At 37.0% G+C, this 23104-nt stretch overlaps 1 long non-coding RNA gene across 5 annotated transcripts in view; it reads left to right on the forward strand.

The window, feature by feature from the left end:
* Nucleotides 1–23104, forward strand: part of LOC131504543 (uncharacterized) — an 88146-nt gene that overhangs the window by 44968 nt on the left and 20074 nt on the right. For 2 of the 5 annotated variants that reach the window (XR_009258043.1, XR_009258047.1), the window contains exons 3-5: nt 2895–2997; nt 22062–22146; nt 22408–22458. This is a non-coding gene — a long non-coding RNA (uncharacterized LOC131504543). Of the gene's footprint in view, nt 1–2894; nt 2998–22061; nt 22147–22369; nt 22459–23104 lie in introns of all 5 variants that reach the window. The other 3 variants (XR_009258044.1, XR_009258045.1, XR_009258046.1) reach the window with 3 other exon arrangements.

A 23104-nucleotide genomic window follows, 5' to 3' on the forward strand; every position in this document is an offset into this window, starting at 1 on the left:
GATCAAGGTTTGTGTTGGGTTCATGCTCAGTGCAGAGTCCACTTGAGATTCTCTCTCTCTCCCTCTGCCTCTCTTCCCCACGTATGCTCTCTCTCTCTAAAGTAAAAAAAATAATAATAAAATAAAAGTACTGTTTTTTAAGAATTCCCCCCCCCCCCCCCCCATTGTTTCTCAGCCTGATAACCACTGGTATTTCTCTGGCTTTTATCTTGAAATTTTATAACCAAAGCCGTTAATTTAATTTACAGTTAAGCAACTCCTCCTCCTCCTCTTCCTCATATTTCTTCTCATATTCCTCCTCTACTTATACTTTTTTCTTCTTTTTCACCGAATTACAGTGTTAACAAGGCTCTGAAGCTTTTATAAATTGTCAGCAAACTTATAGTATTAATATGCTTCCTGAAGATTGCTGAATTTCTTATTAGTCTTTATAAGTCAATCAGAACAGGATTTCCTTTTAGATTTTACAATTAAATTTAAAAATGTTCTCTCTTTTTTTAAATGTTTATTTAACATTTAACAAATGAGGGAAGGGCAGAGGGAGAAGGAGACACAGAATCCAAAGCAGGCTCCAGGCTCTGAGCTGTCAGCCGAGAGCCTGATGTGGGGTTTGAACCCACAAACCGTGAGATCATGACCTGAGCTGAAGTCGGACGCTTAACTGACTGAGCCACCCAGGCATCCCTAATTTTAAATTTTTCTTAAGAAATAGACAAAATTGTGCCATTTGTTTGTTTAGAAAATATTTCATATTCAGCAGACAAATCTCATTAAAACCATGGGCAAGGAAGGGCACTCTGGAAGAATGTAAAGTTTTTTTCCCCATATTTTATTATGTGTTTTTTGGAGAGGACTTTCCAGACATGGTCAACTTGTAAGTTCTACTGTAAGATTTTGTTATACCTCATTGTAGTTTACACAAAGCTCTGCCTCACATCTTCACTCAGCTTATTTGTGCATATTTCCATGGGACTTCCTTATTTCTTTTCCAAGAGGAAGGAACTAAACCAAACCAAAACAAAACAAACAAAAACCATACACTTTGAATCCTTCAGTTTTCTCAGATTGTCACAAAGCCCCAGAGAAGTCAGAAGCAGTCATTCCCATTCCAATGACATTCAAGCCTATGCACAGAATTGATATGCACACCAAGGAAAGCTATTTTAGAAGTTCAGCTCTATTTTACAGCCTATAAAAAACTAATTTCAATTTTTCCATGTTTTCTTTCCTTTGAAGATAGATATTTTTGAACTGAACATCCCTATAGTGTGCACAAGCAGTAGATCTTTATCATCCATTAACCTTGAAAAGGTTCCCAAAAGAGAAAGAGAGATAATGAGAGGGAATCAGTCCAGGCACAGAAAGAGCTGCCATTATAAGAAAGAGTATTATAAAAGACTAATTTTCTTGTCTTATCCTTCTGTATCACACTTCTCTGTATCCGTTACATATCTCTTCCACATTTATGCTGGACTTGGCCATGTGACTTGCTCCCACCAAATAGATATCAGCAAACGCAGATAAGCAGAGACTTGATAAGCATTTGTACATCGGGTCTTGTCTTCTCTAAACACTTCTGCCACTGCGTGAACAAGCCAACATGAAAGACATGGAGAGGCCCAGCCGGCCTAGGAGTCCAGCCATCCCAACTGAGATCCCAAACATGATTGAGAAGTTATTCTAGAACATCCAGCCTCAGCCTCAGTTGAATTCACAGATGATTGCAATTGTGTGAGTGAGACTTGGTGAGATCAGAAGAACCTCAACAAAAATTTGGAAAAATAATAAATTGTTTCAATCCACTAAGTTTTGTGTGGTTTGTTACACAGTAATAGATAACTTAGATATCCTTTCTAAAGAAGGGAAATGGCTTCTTTCTTTCAATACAAAGACCTACGAAGAACTGACAAAAGAAAATAAAGGGCATAAGACAAACAACATGAAGTTCTAGCAGTGGTTGGAAAAATTTAACAGATCGGGGAGGTAGGATGTGACGGGGCAGTTTTTTAACTCCAAAGTTCAGACCAGCCAAGTTTGACTATATTATCTCAAGATCTGGGAGCAAACAGATATGAGCGAATATCAGAATTTCTAAGACAGACAAGCAAACAGTTAAGGCACATAAAGGAACAACCACATTACCCAGTCTCCTGTCACCTGTCAGAGACCACCATGAAAACAGCTGCCCAACATTAAACAGCAGCTGTGGACAAAAATCAGATTTGGTCAAGACTCAGGTTCAGCATCAAGAGCCAACAAGGTTGATCCCTAAACAATGACACTCACAGAAGTGAGAAAAGGCAACCCAGTACTTAAGGGGTCTAGATGAGGTGCTTTCTTAGGCTGTATGCTTCTGCTGGTTCAGTAGGCTTCTGGTAGCTCAGAGTCATTTAGTTGGGTTGAAAACAGAGCTGGGAAAAACAGAGCTGAGTTTACTTAGATATGAGGGAGGTAATCAACCATAGACTGACTGTCATCGAAAAAAAAAATAAGGCAGGGTTTATTAAAACAAGAACCATAAGCTAGTAGCAGAACAATGAATCTTCTTTGTTGGGCAGGTTGATTGGCTAAAAACTAGCAAAAGAACAATTTGTCCTGGAAAAGGATAGCAAGACTTATTAGGGAAAGCAAATTCAATTATTTATGGGTTTTCTGAGAAACCTTATGCTTTCAGCTATGGAGTACATTTGATTGCTATCTGTGTAACAGAGGTTAGATCATTCTTCAGCTTTTCTATCTTAGTTAAGCCTCCATATTCCTCACCATGAATCCTCAGGTGGGTATTCTGAAATTTTTCCTGCTGTCTGCAATGTTTATTTCATTGTGTTTCCATATTAAGAGTGTATATACGTATTATAGCTTAGATTATATTATAATGGCTTATTTGTGATTAGGAGGACAAAGATTAGAAATGGCGTGGAAATAAAGGTGATGTGGTTGGATTCTGAAGTCAGGCTGATTTGATGTGACTCCACTGTATCTTTATCATCCTATCTAGTAAGTATCTTCACATAATTAATATTCTATGCATGTTTGATTGATAAGTTGTCAATACAGTGAATTTTGGATAAAAGTTCTCAGGAATCCACTTCAGTCCTTTCTGTCTCATCAAATACTCTTCAAGTTTACAAAATAATGATTAGAACTGGAGTCCACTTGCTATGTTTTAATCACATAAGTACTTCTTGTTTTATTTGTGTACTTTTGAAACAATGATATCATATACCTGTAAGATAAAAATTACTTTAACTATTAACCTCTAATATTATGATGAAATAAGATAACAAACATGGTGTCATAGTCATTAATAATCCTTTCATTTTTTTATCATATTGACCTCATAGCAATGTTGTGACAATTAAATGAGTTAATAGAATAATTGCTATATGAGTGTAGCTATTATTATATAATTGTAATAAATATTATAAAAAGAAGGTCAAAAGTGTATACAATAATTTGGCAAGACTATATCAAGTGCTTAGGCTGAATTATAAGTATACCACTGAGGTACTAGATAGTGGAAGAAAGGATGCCTTGAATAAACTATGCCTTGAATAAAAGTACTAAGCACTATTGTAATGTCTTTTTGGGAAAAACTAACTCAAGAGAATCTAATGGCTAGTCCATTTAAAGGCATGCCTGTGTGCCTTATTATGCTTTAATTCTTATAAATTTCCCCACCAAATTCTTTTCTTTTTTGGTCAGTCTCAACCGCTGCCTCAACTTTAGACACTGTTGACAAATCTTAAATACATAATTCTCTTCTGATCTCTGATATACCATAAGCACCTCAATCAAAACACCTGTAAGTATTAAAGAACCTTCTCCCCTAAGCATGTTTTTCTTTCTATACTCCTATTGATTAATAGTACCATTATCTAGGACATCACCCAAACCTAGAGACCTTGTTGTCCTCATTGATTCACACTTCCCCCTTACAGCCTCATCTAACAGTCATTAGATACTGCTCGTTGTGCTCTCCCACACATTTCTTCCCCATCCCTATTTCCCCTCTGTTAGTTTAGGTCTATAAACTTCTCTTATCTGGTGTGCTACAATAATCACAAAATTAATGTCTTCTCCTCTAATGTATTCTTTACATTGCTTCTAGAGTTATCTCTCTTCAAACGTAAGTCTAGAAATTCTGTTTCCTTGCTTAAAACCTTCCAAGTTTCCTAGTCCGTTACAAATCAAGTTTAAATGCCTTATCATGGGGCACCTGGCTCAGTAGGTATACCATGTGGCTGTTGATCTCAGGGTTGTGGGTTCAACCCCAAGTTGGGTGCGGAGATTACTTAAAAATAAAATAAAAAACAAGCAAATAACTACTCATGCCCTAAATTCCCTTTTTGTTTGTATCTCAAAGCAAGTTTTCCTCATCTAAGTTTCCTTAGTACTTAGTACTCTGTATTATCATATGATGATTTACATACTTGTTTTCCATCTAGGTATTCATTTCTTGAAAGCAAGGACTATGATTTATTTAGTTTTATACTGCCAGAGCCTAACAGAGTACCTGGCATTCATAGCTGAAATTCATTAGCTTTATGAATAATAATTCTAATAAATATTCATGGATCTCTTACTATGTACCAGGCACTGTTCAGAATTACTTTTACATGTAAGTAAAGCATTCTTCACAACAATCCTGCAAAATAAATACTCTTAGCATCCCAATTTTACAGGTGAAGAAACTGAGACTCCGGACAATTATTTAATATGTCCCTAGCTACACAATTAATGAGTGGCAGTACTGGGTTTCAGATCCAGACAATCTGCTTTACAATAATTAGCTCCTATCAGGAGCTAATATCCATAATAGTGTGGGAATGATATCATGGACCTTGAAGAGGGAATCTCAAGGGCAGAGCTCCACGGTATTAGTTACATGTCCTAAGCCTTTTCCTCTTATATACCTCTTTGCTTATCTTTCTAAAATGAAAATTTGATCCTATCTATAATTTTAACACCTACCCTGGCTTGTTATTTATAGGATAAATTTAAAGCTTCATTCCGTAATAGAAAAGAACCTTTACTTCCTAACCTCATGCTACTTATCTGCCCCCTCTCCCTCATATTTCTCTTCTATGCCATGCTCTTTCACACCATCACGCCTCTCCATAAACTGATCCCCCTACATATAATATCCTGCCTCTTGCATCCACATCTGATTATTACTCATGCTGTGAGAGGCGGCTCAAATGTCACCTTGTGAAATTCTCAAAGTTGCATGTCAAATCAAGTAGTTTCTCCTGTGTGCTCTCTGTACAAACCTCTTTTACAATATAAACTTAATAAAGGGCTAGAGACCTACATAACCCAGCCTGTACACAATTGTATAATAGAAATAATAGTATACTAATCAAGTTATGCAATAGGAAGAATCGTAGTATTTTACTTTCATCTCTCCAAGAAAGCTGTAGATCCAATTTATAATCCATGGTCTGTTTGGTCCCTCTATTTTTTCTATTTATTTATTATCTTTCATTCTGAAACTGTGTTCAAATCTCTCTTTATAACCCTTCCTATATTCTTCATTCCTTATTGAGGGAAAACTCCACAAGTGCAGCCCTTGCTTTTCTCATTTTCTCATCTTCTTTCCTCTCCTCTTCTCTACACTACCTTCCTCTCTTCCATCCCCTTCTCCTCCCCTTCTCTCTCTCTTTTTCTTTTCCTTCATGGCTTTATTGATTTATAAATCGTGTACCTTTGAATTCACAGTTTTATTTATTTATTTATTTATTTATTTATTTATTTATTTTTAATATATGAAATTTATTGTCAAATTGGTTTCCATACAACACCCAGTGCTCATCCCAAAAGATGCCCTCTTCAATACCCATCACCTACCCACCCCTCCCTCCCACCCCACATCAACCCTCAGTTTGTTCTCAGTTTTTGAGAGTCTCTTATGCTTTGGCTCTTTCGCACTCTAACCTCTTTTTTTTTTTTTTCCCTTCCCCTCCCCCATGGGTTTCTGTTAAGTTTCTCAGGATCCACATAAAAGTGAAAACATATGGTATCTGTCTTTCTCTGTATGGCTTATTTCACTTAGCATCACACTGTCCAGTTCCATTAATGTTGCTACAAAGGGCCATATTTCATTCTTTCTCATTGCCACATAGTACTCCATTGTGTATATAAACCACAGTTTCTTTATCCATTCATCAGTTGATGGACATTTAGGCTTTTTCCACAATTTGGCTATCGTTGAGGGTGCTGCTATAAACATTGGGGTACAAGTGCCCCTATGCATCAGTACTCCTGTATCCCTTGGGTAAATTCCTAGCAGTGCTACTGCTGAGTCATAGGGTAGGTCTATTTTTAATTTTTTGAGGAACCTCCACACTGTTTTCCAGAGTGGCTGCACCAGTTTGCATTCCCACCAACAGTGCAAGAGGGTTCCCATTTCTCCACATCCTCTCCAGCATCTATAGTCTCCTGATTTGTTCATTTTGGCCACTCTGACTGGCGTGAGGTGATATGTGAGTGTGGTTTTGATTTGTATTTCCCTGATGAGGAGCGACGTTGAGCATCTTTTCATGTGCCTGTTGGCCATCTGGATGTCTTCTTTAGAGAAGTGTCTATTCATGTTTTCTGCCCATTTCTTCACTGGGTTATTTGTTTTTCGGGTGTGGAGTTTGGTGAGCTCTTTATAGATTATGGATACTAGCCCTTTGTCCGATATGTCATTTGCAAATATCTTTTCCCATTCCATTGGTTGCCTTTTAGTTTTGTTGATTGTTTCCTTTGCTGTGCAGAAGCTTTTTATCCTCATGAGGTCCCAATAGTTCATTTTTGCTTTTAATTCCCTTGCCTTTGGGGATGTGTCAGGTAAGAAATTGCTGTGGCTGAGGTCAGAGAGGTCTTTTCCTGCTTTCTCCTCTAGGGTTTTGATGGTTTCCTGTCTCACATTCAGGTCCTTCATTCATTTTGAGTTTATTTTTGTGAATGGTGTAAGAAAGTGGTCTAGTTTCATCCTTCTGCATGTTGCTGTCCAGTTCTCCCAGCACCATTTGTTAAAGAGACTTGTCTTTTTTCCATTGGATATTCTTTCCTGCTTTGTCAAAGATTAGTTGGCCATACTTTTGTGAGTCTAGTTCTGGGGTTTCTATTCTATTCCATTGGTCTATGTGTCTGTTTTTGTGCCAATACCATGCTGTCTTGATGATGACAGCTTTGTAGTAGAGGCTAAAGTCTGGGATTGTGATGCCTCCTGCTTTGGTCTTCTTCTTCAAAATTACTTTGGCTATTCGGGGCCTTTGTGGTTCCATATGAATTTTAGGATTGCTTGTTACAGCTTCGAGAAGAATGCTGGTGCAATTTTGATTGGGATTGCATTGAATGTGTAGATAGCTTTGGGTAGTATTGACATTTTAACAATATTTATTCTTCCAACCCATGAGTATGGAATGTTTTTCCATTTCTTTCTATCTTCTTCAATTTCCTTCACAAGGTTTCTATAGTTTTCAGCATACAGATCTTGTACATCTTTGGTTAGATTTATTCCTAGGTATTTTATGCTTCTTGGTGCAATTGTGAATGGGATCAGTTTCTTTATTTGTCTCTCTGTTGCTTCATTATTAGTGTATAAGAATGCAACTGATTTCTGTACATTGATTTTGTATCCTGCAACTTTGCTGAATTCATGTATCAGTTCTAGCAGATTTTGGTGGAGTCTATTGGATTTTCCATGTATAATATCATGTCATCTGCAAAAAGTGAAAGCTTGACTTCATCTTTGCCAATTTTGATGCCTTTGATTTCCTTTTGTTGTCTGATTGCTGATGCTAGCACTTCCAACACTATGTTAAACAATAGCGGTGAGAGTGGACATCCCTGTCGTGTTCCTGATCTCAGGGGAAAGCTCTCAGTTTTTCCCCATTGAGGATGATATTAGCTGTGGGCTTTTCATAAATGGCTTTTATGATGTTTAAATATGTTCCTTCTATCCCGACTTTCTCGAGGGTTTTTATTAAGAAAGGATGCTGAATTTTGTCAAATGCTTTTTCTGCATCGATTGACAGGATCATATGGTTCTTATCTTTTCTTTTATTAATGTGATGTATCACGTTGATTGATTTGCGAATGTTGAACCAGCCCTGTATCCCAGGAATGAATCCCACTTGATCATGGTGAATAATTCTTTTTATAAGCTGTTGAATTAGATTTGCTAGTATCTTATTAAGAATTTTTGCATCCATATTCATCAGGGATATTGGCCTGTAGTTCTCTTTTTTTACTGGGTCTCTGTCTGGTTTAGGAATCAAAGTAATACTGGCTTCATAGAATGAGTCTGGAAGTTTTCCTTCCCTTTCTATTTTTTGGAATAGCTTGAGAAGGATAGGTATTATCTGCTTTAAATGTCTGGTAGAATTCCCCAGGGAAGCCATCTGGTCCTGGACTCTTATTTGTTGGGAGATTTTTGACAACTGATTTAATTTCTTTCAAATTCACTTTCAAATCCACACTTTTAATATGCACAGTGTGGATTGCCTCGGTGGCTCAGTTGGTTAAGCTACTGACTCTGGGTTTCAGCTCAGGTTATGATCTCACGGTTTGAGTATAAGCTGCACGTAGGGCTCTGCACTGACAGTGTGGAGCCTGTTGGGGATTCTCTCTCCCTCTCTCTCTCTCTCTCTCTCTCTCTCTCTCTCTCCCTCTTTCTCTCTGCCCCTACCTTGCTTACGCTGTCTCTATCTCTCTCAAAATAAATAAACTTAAAAAATTAAAATGCACAATGTAATGGTTTTTAGTATATTCACAGAATTGTGCAACTATCACAGTTGTCTGATGTTTGAGCATTTCATCATCTCAAAAAGAAGCTCCTTACCCATTGGCAGCCACTCCACATTCATTTTTCAGTTGATGGACATTTAGGTTGTTTCTTTTGGGCTATTACAAAAAATGCTGTTATGAACATCAATGTACATATTTTTTTATATGGATGTATATGTTAATTTCTCTTGAGTATATACCTAGGACTAGAATTGTGGGGTCATATGGTAACTATGTTTAACGTCTGAGGAGTTCTCAAACTGTTTTCCAAAGAAGCTGCATCATTTTACATTTCCACCAGCAATATTTGAAGGGTCTAATTTCTCTGTCTTCTCCAACACTTATTATCTGTCCTTTTAATGATTACCACTATAGGCTATGGGAAATGATATTTCATTATGGTTTTGATTTGCGTTTCCCTGGTGACTAAAGATGTCAAGCATTTTTTCACGTGTGTATTGATCATTTGTATATGTTCTTTGGAGAAATATCCACTCAGAACATTTGCCCATTTTTAAATTTGGTTATTTATCTATTATTGAGTCGTAAAAGTTCTTTATATATTGTAAGTCCCTCTTTAGATATATTATTTGCAAATATTTTCTCTCATTGAATGGTTATTTTTTTCTCTTTTTTGATGGTGTCTTTTGAAGCAAAGAAGTTTTTAATTTTGCTGAAGTCCAATTTATCTGTTTTTTTTCTTGTGGCTTGTGCATTAGTTATCATATCTAACAAGGCTTTGCCTAACCCACAGTTATGAAAATTTACTCTTATGTTTTCTTCTAAGTGTTTTAGAGTTTTATGTCTTACATTTAGGTCTACGATCCATCTTTAGTTACTTTTTTTTTTAAGCTTATTTATTTATTTTTGAGAGAGAGAGAGAGCATGAGAAGGGTAGGGGCAGAGAGAGGGAGCAGAGAGAGAATCCCAAGCAGGTTCCACACTGTCAGATCAGAGCCTGATGCGGGGCTCAAACTCATGAACTGTGAAATCACAGCCTGAGTCAAAATCAAGAGCCATACCTTTAGCCAACTGAGCCACCCAGGCGCCCCTTGAGTTACCTTTGTGTACAGTGTGAGAGAGGGGTACAGCTTCAATCTTTTGCATGGATATATAGTTGTAACAGTGTCTCATTTTGTATGACTAATCTAGCAAAAAAAAGTTTATAACTTTCCAATATTTGAACTTACTAGTCTTCGATACTGTTCAAAAGGTCTTGTATTCTAGAGCCAATTGTTTGCTGGCTTAATTGACGATCTTACACTTTTTGTAAAATACCATTTTCATTTTTAGTCTTTTCTTAAAACTTTTTAATCAAATTTTCATGACTGAAATAATTATTCTTTTATCAGTTTTTTATATAAATTTCATTTGTGTGTGCAAAAATCCAATCCATTTTATGAGTGGCCAAAGTTAAAAGCTCAGATCCTGTTACAAATTATTAAAACAATATTTGTTGGACTTTTGGTTTTAATTCTAGGTGGTTGATTTTGAAGTTTTGTTTTGTTTTTGTTTTTGTTTTCACCGTGGAGAGTGACAGGAAACTGGGTTTGCCTCTTGGTTGATGTCAAGCCAAAAGATACAACCAAGGCAAAGAATAGGAAAAAGAAGGGTTTTACTTGCAACAAGTGAAGGAAAACACCAGGGATCTTTCCCAAAGCAGTGTCTCCCCAACAACAAAACTGGGGAAGCTTTAAGGTGGGAATACAGTAGGAAATACTGCATGGAATTGGGGCAAAATTCATCTTAAAGTGACTGAGTCCAGGTCAAACTCACAAGCCAGTAAGGATCAGTATCATCAATTCTCTGACTCTAGTTTGTCCAGTATTGAGTGCTCAAAGGGGTTTAGATCCTGTGAAGATAATGCAAGAGTGTGCATCAGGCCAATCTTCACTTTTGAATTAGTGTGGGGAGCTTTACCACTGATTTATTGTCCCCTATATGATTAGGCTATCTCCTGGCCTGATAGTTTGTTCTTAAGTTCTTTTGTTCCCTTAAAATCATTATCTACTGGGGTCTTCTGCAGTTTCAACCTATCCTAGGAAGTTCTGCAAGAAATGTGCCTTGTGCAAGTAGTGCAGCTCACACATAGATCACAAGATGGATGAGAACCTAAAATGACTTTTCTTATGTCAAGAAAGCTATGCTTTGTCTTTTTTTTCAGGGACCCCCTAGCTCTTTCTGCTTATAATAACATCTTACACAATGTGACAGTTAAATGTAGAGCTACCACAACAATAAAGATATGTTTAACAGAAAAATATTTTATACTGTTCAATTTTTTAATATAATAAAATATATATAACATAAAATTTGCTGTTTTAGCCATTTTAAGGGTGTGGTTCAATAGCATGAATTACACTTAATGATGTTGTACAACCATACCCCTCTCTATATCTAAACATTTTCTTCACCTACACAGAAATTCTGTACCTATTAAGCAATAACTCCTCATTCATCACTCCCTTAACCCCTGGCAACCCTAATCTACTTACTGTCTCTATGAATTTGCCCAATGTTAATATTTCATACAGGTGAAATCCCCAAATATTTGTCCTTTGTGTCACTTAGCATAATGTTTTCAAGGTTCACTCATGTTGTATCATAACCATTTTTTATAGCTGTACTATATTCTATTATATGTATATACTACATTTTGTTTATTCATTTGTTGATATTGAAGGGGTTTGGAACAGACCCCATCCCCACAATGTGTCACTTTGGCATTTTGTCACTTGAGAACCTGCAGGCTTAAGAGAAATTTTAGCTCTCCCTTAACCACACAGAAGAATCTAAATTGGGGATCTTTCCCAGAATAAGGGTTATTAGCAGAGATTAATTTTATGTGGGTGACTCATCTGTATGGTAAAGCAAACATCTAATTATAAAACATCTGCTCTTTTTATTGCCCTGTGAAATGAATTCTTGGTTCTCTAAAATCCCAGACCTTTACCCTCATCTCCTCAGTTCAAAATAACATAGGTACCTCATTTTGCCTGTCTTTGGAATTTCCATGTCGGTGTGGAGTCCAGTATGTATGCCTATTAAATTTGATTTTCTCTTGTTAATCCATCTCAAGTCAATTCGATTCTTAGTCCAGCTAGAAGGACCTTGAAGGGGAAAGGAGTTCTTGCTCCCTGTGAAGGGAATGAGGTATTCTTGCTCCCCAACAAGATCTATTCATTTGTTGATAAAATATTAAAATAAACACATTCCTAACCGACTGAGCCACCCAGGCACCCCGAAATAAACACATTCCAAAAGCACTTGGGCTGCTTTTACCCTTTGACTTTTGAGATTAATACTGTAATGACCATTTGCATGTAAATATCTGTTAGAATCCTTGTATTCAATCCTTTGGGGGTATATACCCAGGAGTGGAATTGCTGGCTTAGATGGAATACATCAGTTTTTAATTTTTTTTAACGTTTTATTTCATTTTTATTGTATTTTATTTTATTTTTGTATTTGTACTTTTTAAATTTGTTTGTTTTTTAATTTACATCCAAGTTAGCTAGCATTTGGTGCAACAATAATTTCAGGAGTAGATTCCTTAATGCCCCTTACCCATTTAGCTCATCCCCCACTCCCACAATCCCTCCAGCAACCCTCTGTTTGTTTTCTATATTTAAGAGTCTCTTATGTTTTGTCCCCCTCCCTGTTTTTATACTATTTTTGCTTCTCTTCCCTTATGTTCATCTGTTTTGTATCTTAAATTCATCATGTGAGTAAAGACATATATTTGTCTTTCTATGACTGACTAATTTCACTTAGCATAATACCCTCCAGTTCCATCCACATAGTTGCAAATGGCAAGATTTCATTCTTTTTGACTGCCAAGTAATACTCCATTGTGTATATATACCACATCTTCTTTATCCATTCATCCATCGATGGACATTTGGGCTCTTTCCATACTTTGGCTATTGTTGATAGTGCTGCTATAAACATTGGGGTGTGCATGCCCCTTTGAAACAGCACACCTGTATCCCTTAGATAAATACTGAGTAGTGCAATTGCTGGGTCGTAGGGTAGTTCTATTTTTAATTTTTTGAGGAACCTCCATACTGTTTTCCAGAGTGGCTGCACCAGTTTGCATTTCCACCAGCAGTGCAAAAGAGTTCCTCTTTCTCCGCATCCTCGCCAACATCTGTTGTTGCCTGAGTTGTTAATTTTAGCCATTCGGACAGATGTGAGGTGGTATCTCATTGTGGTTTTGATTTGTATTTCCCTGATTGATGAGTGATGTTGAGCATTTTTTCATGTGATGGTTGGCCATCTGGATGTCTACTTTGGAGAAGTGTCTATTCATGTCTTTTGCTCATTTCTTCACTGGATTATTTGTTTTTTGGGTGTTGAGTTTGATAAGTTCTTTCTAGATTCGGGATACTTTATCTGATGTGTCATTTGCAAATATCTTCTCCCATTCCGTCGGTTGCCTTTTAGTTTTGCTGATTGTTTCCTCTGCTGTGTAGAAGCTTTTTATTTTGATGAGGTCCCAATAGTTGACTTTTGCTTTTGTTTCCCTTGCCTCCAGAGACGTGTTGAGTAAGAAGTTGCTGCAGCCGAGGTCAAAGAAGTATTTGCCTGCTTTCTCCTCTAGGATGTTGATGGCTTCCTACCTTACATTTAGGCCTGTCATCCATTTTGAATTTATTTTTGTGTATGGTGTAAGAAAGTGGTCCAGGTTCATCTTTCTGCACTTTGCTGTCCAGTTTTTCCAGCACTATTTGCTGATGAGACTGTCTTTTTATTCCATTGGGTAGTCTTTCCTGCTTTGTCAGAGATTAGTTGGCCATACGTTTGTGGGTCCATTTCTGGGTTCTCTGTTCTGTTCCACTGATCTGCATGTCTGTTTTTGTGCCAGTACTGTCTTGATGATTACAGCTTTGTGATACGTCTTGAAATGGGATTGTGATGGCTACAGTTTTGGTTTTCTTTCTCAAGGTTGCTTTGGCTATTTGGGGTCTTGTCTGGTTCCATACAAGTTTTAGGATTGTTTGTTCTAGCTCTGTGAAGAATGCTGGTATTATTTTTTAAACTGTTTTATTTATTTTTGAGAGAGAGAGAGAGAGACAGAATGTGAGCGGGGGGGGGGGGCGGGGAGAGAGAGGGAGACACAGAACCTGAAGCAGACTCCAGGCTCTGAGCTGTCAGCACAGAGCCCAATGTGGGGCTCCAGCTGTTAGCACAGAGCTCGACATGGGATCTCGCAAACTGTGAGATCATGATCTGAGCTGAAGCAGATTCTCAACTGACTAAGCCACTCAGGTGCCCCAAGAATTCTGGTATTATTTTGATAGGTATTGCATTGAATATGTACATTGCTTTGGGTAGTATTGACATTTTAACAATATTTGTTCTTCCAATCCAGAAGCATGGAATATTTTCCCGTTTTTTTGTTTCTTCAATTTCTTTCCTAAGTTTCCTATATTTTTCAGTGTATAGATCTTTCACCTCTTTTGTTAGATTTATTCCTAGGTATTTTATCACTTTTGGTGCAATTGTAAATGAGATTGATTCCTTGATTTCTCTTTCTGTTGCTTCACTATTGGTATTTAGGAATGCAACGAATTTCTGTACATTGATTTTATATCCTACAACTTTGCTGAATTCATGGATCAGTTCTAGCAGTTTTTGTGGAATATTTTGGGTTTTCCACATAGAGTATCATGTCACCTTTGAAGAGTGAATGATTGACCTCCTCCGGGACGAATTGGATGCCTTTTATTCCTTTGTGTTAACTGATTGCTGAGACTAAGACTTCCAATACTATGTTGGATAACAGTGGGGAGAGTGGACATCCCTGTTGTGTTCCTGACCTTAGGAGTAAAGCTCCTAATATCATCCCATTGAGGATGATATTAGCAGTGGGTATTTCATATGTGGCTTTTATTATCTTGAGGTATGTTCCTTCTATCCCCACTTTCTTGAGGGTTTTTTCGAGAAAGGATGCTGTATTTTGTCAAATGCTTTCTCTGCATCTATTGAGAGGATCATGTGGTTCTTGTCCTTTCTTTTTTGATGTTATATATCACATTGATTGTTTTGTGGATATTGAATCAGTCCTACATCCCAGCTATAAATCCCACTTGCCATGGTGAATAATTCTTTTAATGTATTGTTGGATCCGGTTGGCTAGTATCTTGTTGAGGATTTTTGCATCCATGTTCATCAGGAAAATTGGTTTGTAGTTCTCCTTTTTAGTGGGGTCTTTGTCTGGTTTTGGAATCAAGGTAATGCTGGCTTCATAGAATGAGTTTGGAAGTTTTCTTTCCATTTCTATTTTTTTGGAACAGCTTCAAAAGAATAGATGTTAACTCTTTAAATGTTTGGTTGAATTCCCCTGGAAAGCCATCCGGCCCTGGACTCATGTTTTTTGGGAGATTTTTGATTACTAATTTGATTTCTTTGCTGGTTATGGGTCTGTTCAAATTTTTTATTTCTTCCTGTTTCAGTGTTGGTAGTTTATATGTTTCTAGGAATTTGCCCATTTCTTCTAGATTGCCCATTTTATTGGTGTATAATTGCTCATAATATTCTCTTATTATTGTTTGTATTTCTGCAGTGTTGGTTGTGATCTCTCCTCTTTCATTCTTGATTTTATTTGCTTGGGTCATTTCCTTTTTCTTTTTAATTAATCTGGCTAAGGCTAATTTTGTTAATTCTTTCAAAGAAGCAGCTCCTGGTTTCATTGATCTGTTCTACTGTTTTTTTATTTTGATAGCATTGATTTCTGCTCTAACCTTTATTATTTCCTGTCTTCTGCTGGTTTGGGGTTTTATTTGCTGTTCTTTTTCCAGCTCCTTAAGGCATAAGATTAGGCTGTATATATGAGATCTTTCTTCTTTAGGAAGGCCTGGATTGCTATATACTTTCCTCTTATTACTGCCTTAGGTGTGGTCCAGAGGTTTTGGGCTGTGGTGTTATCATTTTCATTGGCTTCCATGCACTTTTTAATTTCCTCTTTAACTTCTTGGTTAGCCCATTGATTCTTTGGTAAGATGGTCTTTAGTCTCCAAGTATTTGTGATCTTTCCAAATTTTTTCTTGTGGTTGATTTTGAGTTTCATAGCGTTGTGGTCTGAAAATATGCACGGCATGATCTCAATCTTTTTGAACTTGTTGAGGGCTGATTTGTCCCAGTATGTGATCTATTCTGGAGAATATTCCATGTACACTCTAGAAGAATGTGCATTCTGTTGCTTTAGGATGAAATGTTCTGAATATATCTGTTAAGTCCATCCAGTCCAGTGTGTCTTTCAAAGCCATTGTTTCCTTGTTGATTTTCTGTTTAGATGATCTGTCCTTTGCTGTAAGTGGGGTGTTGAAGTTCCCTACTATTATGGTATTATTATCAATGAGTTTCTTTATGTTTGTGATTGATTTATATATTGGTGTCCTTCTACAATTGGAGCATAAATGTTAACAATTGTTAGGTATTCTTGGTGGATAGACCCCTTAATTATGATATAATGCCCTTCTTCATCTTTTATTACCTTCTTTATTTTAAAATCTAGATTGTCGGATATAAGTATTAACATTTTATTTTTAAGGAATCTTTATACCCAATGTGGGGCTTGAACTCACAACCCCCACCCAGATCAAAAGTCACATGCTCTACTGACTGAGCCAGCCAGATGCCCTTTCAGTTTTTAAATTTAAATTAATTAAAATTAAAGTAAATTAAAAATTGTGCTTCTTAGTAGCACTGACTATATTTCAAGAACTTAACAGTTACATAGGGCTAATGACTTATTAGACTGTGCAGGTCTACATTAGAACATTAGAAACACTCAATAGTTTGGTGAAGAAGAACTTCATAATAAATCTACCAATTGTGTCCCTCTTTCTCTACTGCCCAAATAATATTTATGCATCCTACTTTTCAGTTTTTGTTCACCTTTCTTCATGTCATACTTCTTTTTGCCTGGGATGTCTACCTATTTCCTATTTTCCCTTTGGAAATTTTAACTCTTTTAGGCAATATCACTGCAGCCCATGTTGATATCTACTAATAAATTATCAAAGCATTTGTTAACTTTTAGTTTCTGTGACTTTTACTTTATATTATAGTTCTTTATACATTTCTTAGTTTCTTTTCTAGATGTTAAATTCCTTAGTAGCAAAGATATTAATAAAAACAAGAACTACATCAGCAAACAAAATCACTTGTCAAATGATTATAATACCTCAGGCACAGTGTTAATCATTATATGTATTCTATTTAATCTTCACAATAGAGGTAGGAAAGGAGATAGTATTATCTGCATTCTAGATCAAGACTTAAGGCTTAGAGGCTATACAACATGTTCAAGACACATTTCTAATGAGTGGTAGCATCAGTGATAGCAGGCTGCCTGGGTCCGAGGACTCAGAGGGGATCCTGCAGGAGCAGCCAAGAGGGTCCTTGGCTTTGCACAGGATAGAAACCAAACACTAGCCAACAGGAAGTGAGAACAGAGTTTACTGAAGTTATAGAGAGGGTGCAGATGCAGATAGAATGTCTGGGAGACTCAGAAAGGAAACAAAAGTGAGTTTCCTCTTTGCTCTGGGTTTGGGGTTTTTATTGATTGTGTTCCAGTGTAGGTGTCTTCTCAGACATCCAGGAAATGGTTAAAACAAAGACAAGTGTTTAGATATCCTCCATAAGTCACTAATGCTCTGGAACCAGGGGTCTTGCTGAATCAGTGGTCTAGAAAACATACATGACAACCTCACTCAATCACTCCTTAAATGTTATTTTATTGTACTGGAAGTCTCCAAATAAATCATTAACTCCTTGACCTTTACAAGGAGGACATACTATAAGGCACATGTAAAGCTGGGTGTAGGTCCTAGCATCTTAGCAGGAATAGAGGCAGGAAAAAAAGCAAAAAAAAAAAAAAAAAAAAAAAAAAAAAAGCAGTCCTTTTATAGGGTCCCTTCAGTTTCTCTGTTTCATCTTGCTGCTATGGGATTTTGATCCTCCTTATTCTTAAGGGCTGTTGAAAGGCAAAGGTCTCATCCTTTGTAGCTTCTTCAAGTTGAAAGGGATTGTAGACCCTGACTATTGGGAATCATCAAAATCCTGGGCTATCTGATTAAATGAAGGGTTCCTAGTTGCAGATTGTCTGAATCAGAGGTGTGCATGAGGCCTCATCATAATTTTTTCAACATATTTGTGCAGAACATGCAATGACAATAGCTCCTGCAGTGAAGAAGAAGACCTAGAATAATTACTATTAGTGCTAGTAAAAATATGTGTTTTCCACCAAGATAATCCATTTCTGCTAAACCAGGAAGAAACCCAATCATGGAGAAGCTTAGAGAAATTAGATATTGCCTTAATTTGGATATATTAGCTGAATTATATGGGATATATACACAACATTCAGTTTTAATAAAGCACGAGTTCTATACATTCATGATAAAAACCCTCAACAAAGTAGGGATAGAGGAAACATATCTCAACATAATAAAGACCGTATACAAAGACCCCACAGCTAATATCATCCTGAATGGGCAGAAGCTGAGAGCTTTCCTCGACAGTCAGGAACAAGAGAGGGATGTCCACTCTATGTTATTTAACATAGTCCTGGAAGTCCTAGCCTCAGCAATCAGACAACAAAAAGGAATAAAAGGCATCCAAATTGGCAAGAAGAAATTGAACTTTCACCATTTGTAGATGAAATGATACTTTATATAGAAAACCCTAAAGACAAAAAAAATTGGTAGAACTGACACACGAATTCAATAAATTCTCAGGATACAACATAAACATACATAAATCTTTTGCATTTCTATACACCAATAATGAAGTAGCACAAAGAGAAATCAAGGAATTGATACCTTATAATCCCATTGATTGTACACCAAAACCCATAAGATACCTAGGAATAAACCTAGCCAAAAAGGTAAAAGATCTATACTCTAAAAACTATAAAATACTTATGAAATAAATTGAAGAGGACACAAAGGAAAAATATTCCATGCTCATGGATTGGAAGAACAAATAATTGTTAAAATGTCTATACCACCCAAAACAATCTACACATTTAATGCAATCCCTATAAAATTCCACCAGCATTTTTTCACAGAGCTAGAACATACAGTCCTAAAATTTGTATCGAACCACAAAACACTCTAAATAGTCAAAGAAATCTTGAAAAAGCAAAGCAAAGCTGGAGGCATCACAATTCTGAACTTCAAATTATATTACAAAGCTGTACTGATCAAGACAGAATGGCACTAGCACAAAAACAGACACATAGGTCAATGGAACAGCCTAGAAAACACAGAAATGAATCCACAACTGTATGGTCAACTCATCTTCAACAAAGCAGGAAAGAATCTCCAATGGAAAAAAGATAGTGTCTTCAAAAAGTGATATTAGGAAAACTGGACAGCAACATTCAAAAGAATGAAACGGGACACTTTCTTACACCATACACAAAAATAAATAGAAAATGGATGAAACACCTAAATGTGAGACAGGAAACCATCAAAATCCTAGAGGAGAACACAGGCAATAACCTCTTTGACCTTGGCCAAAGGAACTTCTTACTAGATATGTTTCCTGAGGCAAGGGAAACAAAAGCAAAAATGAACTATTTGGACTTCATCAAAATAAAAAGCTTCTGCTCAGTGAAGGAAACAGTAAACAAAACTAAAAGGCAACCTTTGGAATGGGAGAAGATATTTCAAATGATATATCTGATAAAGGGCAGTATCCCAAATCTATAAACTATGTATCATGGGGTGCCTGGGTGGCTCAGTTGGTTAAGCATCTGACTTAAGTTCAGGTCATGATCTCATAGTTTGAGAGTTTGAGCCCCACATCAGGCTTTCTGCTGTCAGCACAGAGCCTGCTTCAGATCTTCTGTTCCCCTTGCTCTCCACCCCTCCCCCCCCCAAATGCTCTCTCTCTCTCTCTCTCTCAAAAATAAATAAAAACACTAAAAAAAGAAAAAGCTTATCAAACTCAACACCCAAAAAACAAATGTTCCAGTTAAAAAATGGGTAGAGGACATGAATATATATTTTTCCAAAGAAGACATCCAGATAGCTAACACATGAAAAGACGCTCAACATCACTCATCATCAGAGAAATGTAAATTGAAACTACCATGAGATATCACCTCACAGATATCACCTGTCAGAATGGCTAAAATGAACAATGTAGGAAACAACAGATGTTGGCAAGGATGTGGAGAAAGAGGAACCCTCTTGCACTGTTGGTGGGAATGCAAATTGTTGCACCCACTCTAGAAAACAGTATGGATGTTCCTCAGAAAGTTAAAACTAGAATTACCCTATGATCCAACAATTGCACTCCTAGGTATTTACCCAAAAGATACAAAAATACTGAATCAAAGGGATACATGCACCCCAATGTTTATAGCAGCATTATCAATAATAGCCAGATTATGGACAGAGCCCAATATACCCATCAGTAGATGAATGGATAAAGATGTGGTATGTATGTGTATATATATGAATATTATTCAGCCATCAAAAAGAATGAAATCTTTCCATTTGTAACCATATGGATGGAGCTGGAGTGTATTATGCTAAGTGAAATAATTCAGTCAGAGAAAGACAACTACCATATGGTTTCACTCATGTGGAATTTAAGAAACAAAACAGACGAACATAGGGAAAAAAAATAGAGGCAAACCAGAAAACATAGACTCTTAACTATAGAGAACAAACTGAGGGGTACTGGATGGGAGGTGGGCAGGGGGATGAGTTAAATGGGTAATGAATATTAAGGAGGGCACTTGTGGTGAGCACAGAGTATGTATGTGAATGATGAATCACTAAATTGCACACCTGAAACTAATAGTACACTGTATGTTAACTAACAGAAATTTAAATAAAAACTTGAAAAAAAATATATATGTGAAGAAAAACACTGGGGAAAAAAAGACACAAGTTCTTCCTTGAGCTGCTTGAGCTCTTTGAGCTGCCTTATATCCAAGGCCATCCTATTGTTCAGTTGTTCAAATAATCATATGCCCATGGGCTCCTGTTATTATTCTCACAGGGTAGCAAGCACAAAGGCTGTCTATATGAGCTATTGTGGCAATTTCTCTGAAGTTTTACCTCAAATTATCTAGCTTAGCCAAACAACATTTAAAGACAATTAATAACAACTAGAATTTTATATCCACAAAGATGTGTTATTGAAACATAATTTTTCTCTCTAAAATTGCCTTTGTTTCCAGGGTGCCTAAGTGGCTTAGTTGGTTAAGCATCCCACTTTGGATTTTGGCTCAGGTCATGATTTCATGGTTCGTGAGTTTGAGCCCTGGTGGGACTTTGTGCTGCCAGTGCGAAGCCTGCTTAGGATTCTCTCTCTCCCTCTCACAGCCTCTCCCTCCATCCCCCTCTCTCTCTGTCTCCCAAAATAAATAAATGAACTTAAAAAAATTAAATCATCTTTATTTTTGAAGATAGCCGAATCAAGACTAATCTGTAAAACAATTTCAGTTTTAACAAACTTGGCCTCATTATTTATGTAAGCTCAGTAAGAATAGTGATTGACCACATACATTCTTTAAAATTTGTTTTGCTGGACCTTTTCATAAGGAATCTCTAGATTGAACTTTTGATAGCCTCTCAAGGCCAGAAGTCAAGCGAAATATGTGCTGTCAGATTTGCCTGCAATGCCTGAAGATTTGAGAGAGTTTCTCTTCTTTCCTTCAGGTCCCCAAAATATTCTGGGGTTTCCTGCACCTGCACCTGTACTCACCTGGTAAAGCTGCTGAGAACTCTGTAAGCAAGGTATCAGGCCAACATTTCCAAGGGGCTCTATTGGCTCCAAAAGTCAACCTTAATTCCTTCAAGCTGTCTGGTCATATCTGAGTCTATGCATGTCTCTCTTAAATATGACATTCTAGTAAAAGCGTTGATAATATAACTGATGTCTCTAATAGTATCCTGTTACAAAGGAGAACAGATTCTTATTGAACTTATGTAAATATTTATAATTGCTATGAAAGGAAGAACACTCACTAAGAGTTTCCAAGATGTTAGCCTTGTTCTAGGAATAATCTTAAAACAGAGCGATTTCTCAAATTGCATGGGACTCAATATCAGGGTCCATATCTCTCTGAAGATTAGCAAGTGGACTTTATTCAAATGCCTGAAGCTGCTAGAAACATAAAGTCCTTATTAGTATTTGTGGATACCTTTTCAAATTGGGTTGAAGCGTATCCTATCTTACAGAAGCCAAAAGCATGCAAGGGGAGTATCCAGCCTCAGACATCTGACTGGCCCCTTTTATCTTGTTTTTACTAGCGTTTCTTTTCAGGCTCAGGTGGAAGACCTTGAAGCAAAGTATCCCCAGATGGGAGCGTCAGAAGCAATAAGGACTGCCCTAAAGGTAAAAAGACCTCTATGGTGATTGATTTGACCTTCACTGCCTGCCTGCATGTACCCACCCACCTTTTCCCTACATTTTCCTTATAGAAACCTGGAAGTATTTTCACCATTTTGTAGACAGTCTTTGAGACACTAGTCTGCTGTCTTCCTGGCGTTGGCCTCACTGAGATAAATTCCTTTCTTGTTTCACAACCACTTGTTTCTCTGCCTTTGGATTTTGCCAGTGGCAAGTGGCTGAACCTGATCTGTTTGGGGCCCCCAGACAGGTGTTCCTGCACTCCTGTGTACCGGCTACAGTGGGATTCAAACTCAGGTCTGTCAGATGCTCTTACATGTCTACTTATCTTACTTTATAAACATTACTTTGGGAAATCCTTACAAATAATGTAATTTAACATATATTGATTGTTTACTATGTGCTGGATCTTATTGTGTTTTTCAGGTATACGATAATTTAATTCTTACAATCATCTTATGAAAGTAGCAGTTATAATCACCATCATTGTATGTATGTAATAATGGTATAGGAAAGTTAAGCCTAAGTTAACTTAGCTAGTAAATGGCAGAGCCAGAATTTGAACAGAAGTAGTCTGAATCCAGAGCTTGTATTCTTTTTTTTTTAAACATTTTTAAAAATATTTATTTATTTTTGAGAGAGAGAGAGAGAGAGAGAGTGCAAGTGGGGGAGGGTGCAGAGAAAGAGGGAGACACAGGATCCGAAGCAGGCTCCAGGCTCTGGGCTGTCAGCACACAGCCCGATGCGGGGCTCAAACTCATGAACCGTGAGATTATGACCTGAGCTGAAGTCAGATATTTAACTGACTGAGCCACCCAGGCGCCTCCAGAGCTTGTATTCTTAATAATCACATTATTTATAAGTTGCATTTAACAAACATTTGCTGAGTGATTATTATGTGCCAGCCACTGTACAGAGTGCTAGAGACTTAAAGATAAATAGA

Source organism: Neofelis nebulosa, chromosome 2, assembly GCF_028018385.1.
Source record: "Neofelis nebulosa isolate mNeoNeb1 chromosome 2, mNeoNeb1.pri, whole genome shotgun sequence".
Classification (NCBI taxonomy): Eukaryota; Metazoa; Chordata; class Mammalia; order Carnivora; family Felidae; genus Neofelis; species Neofelis nebulosa.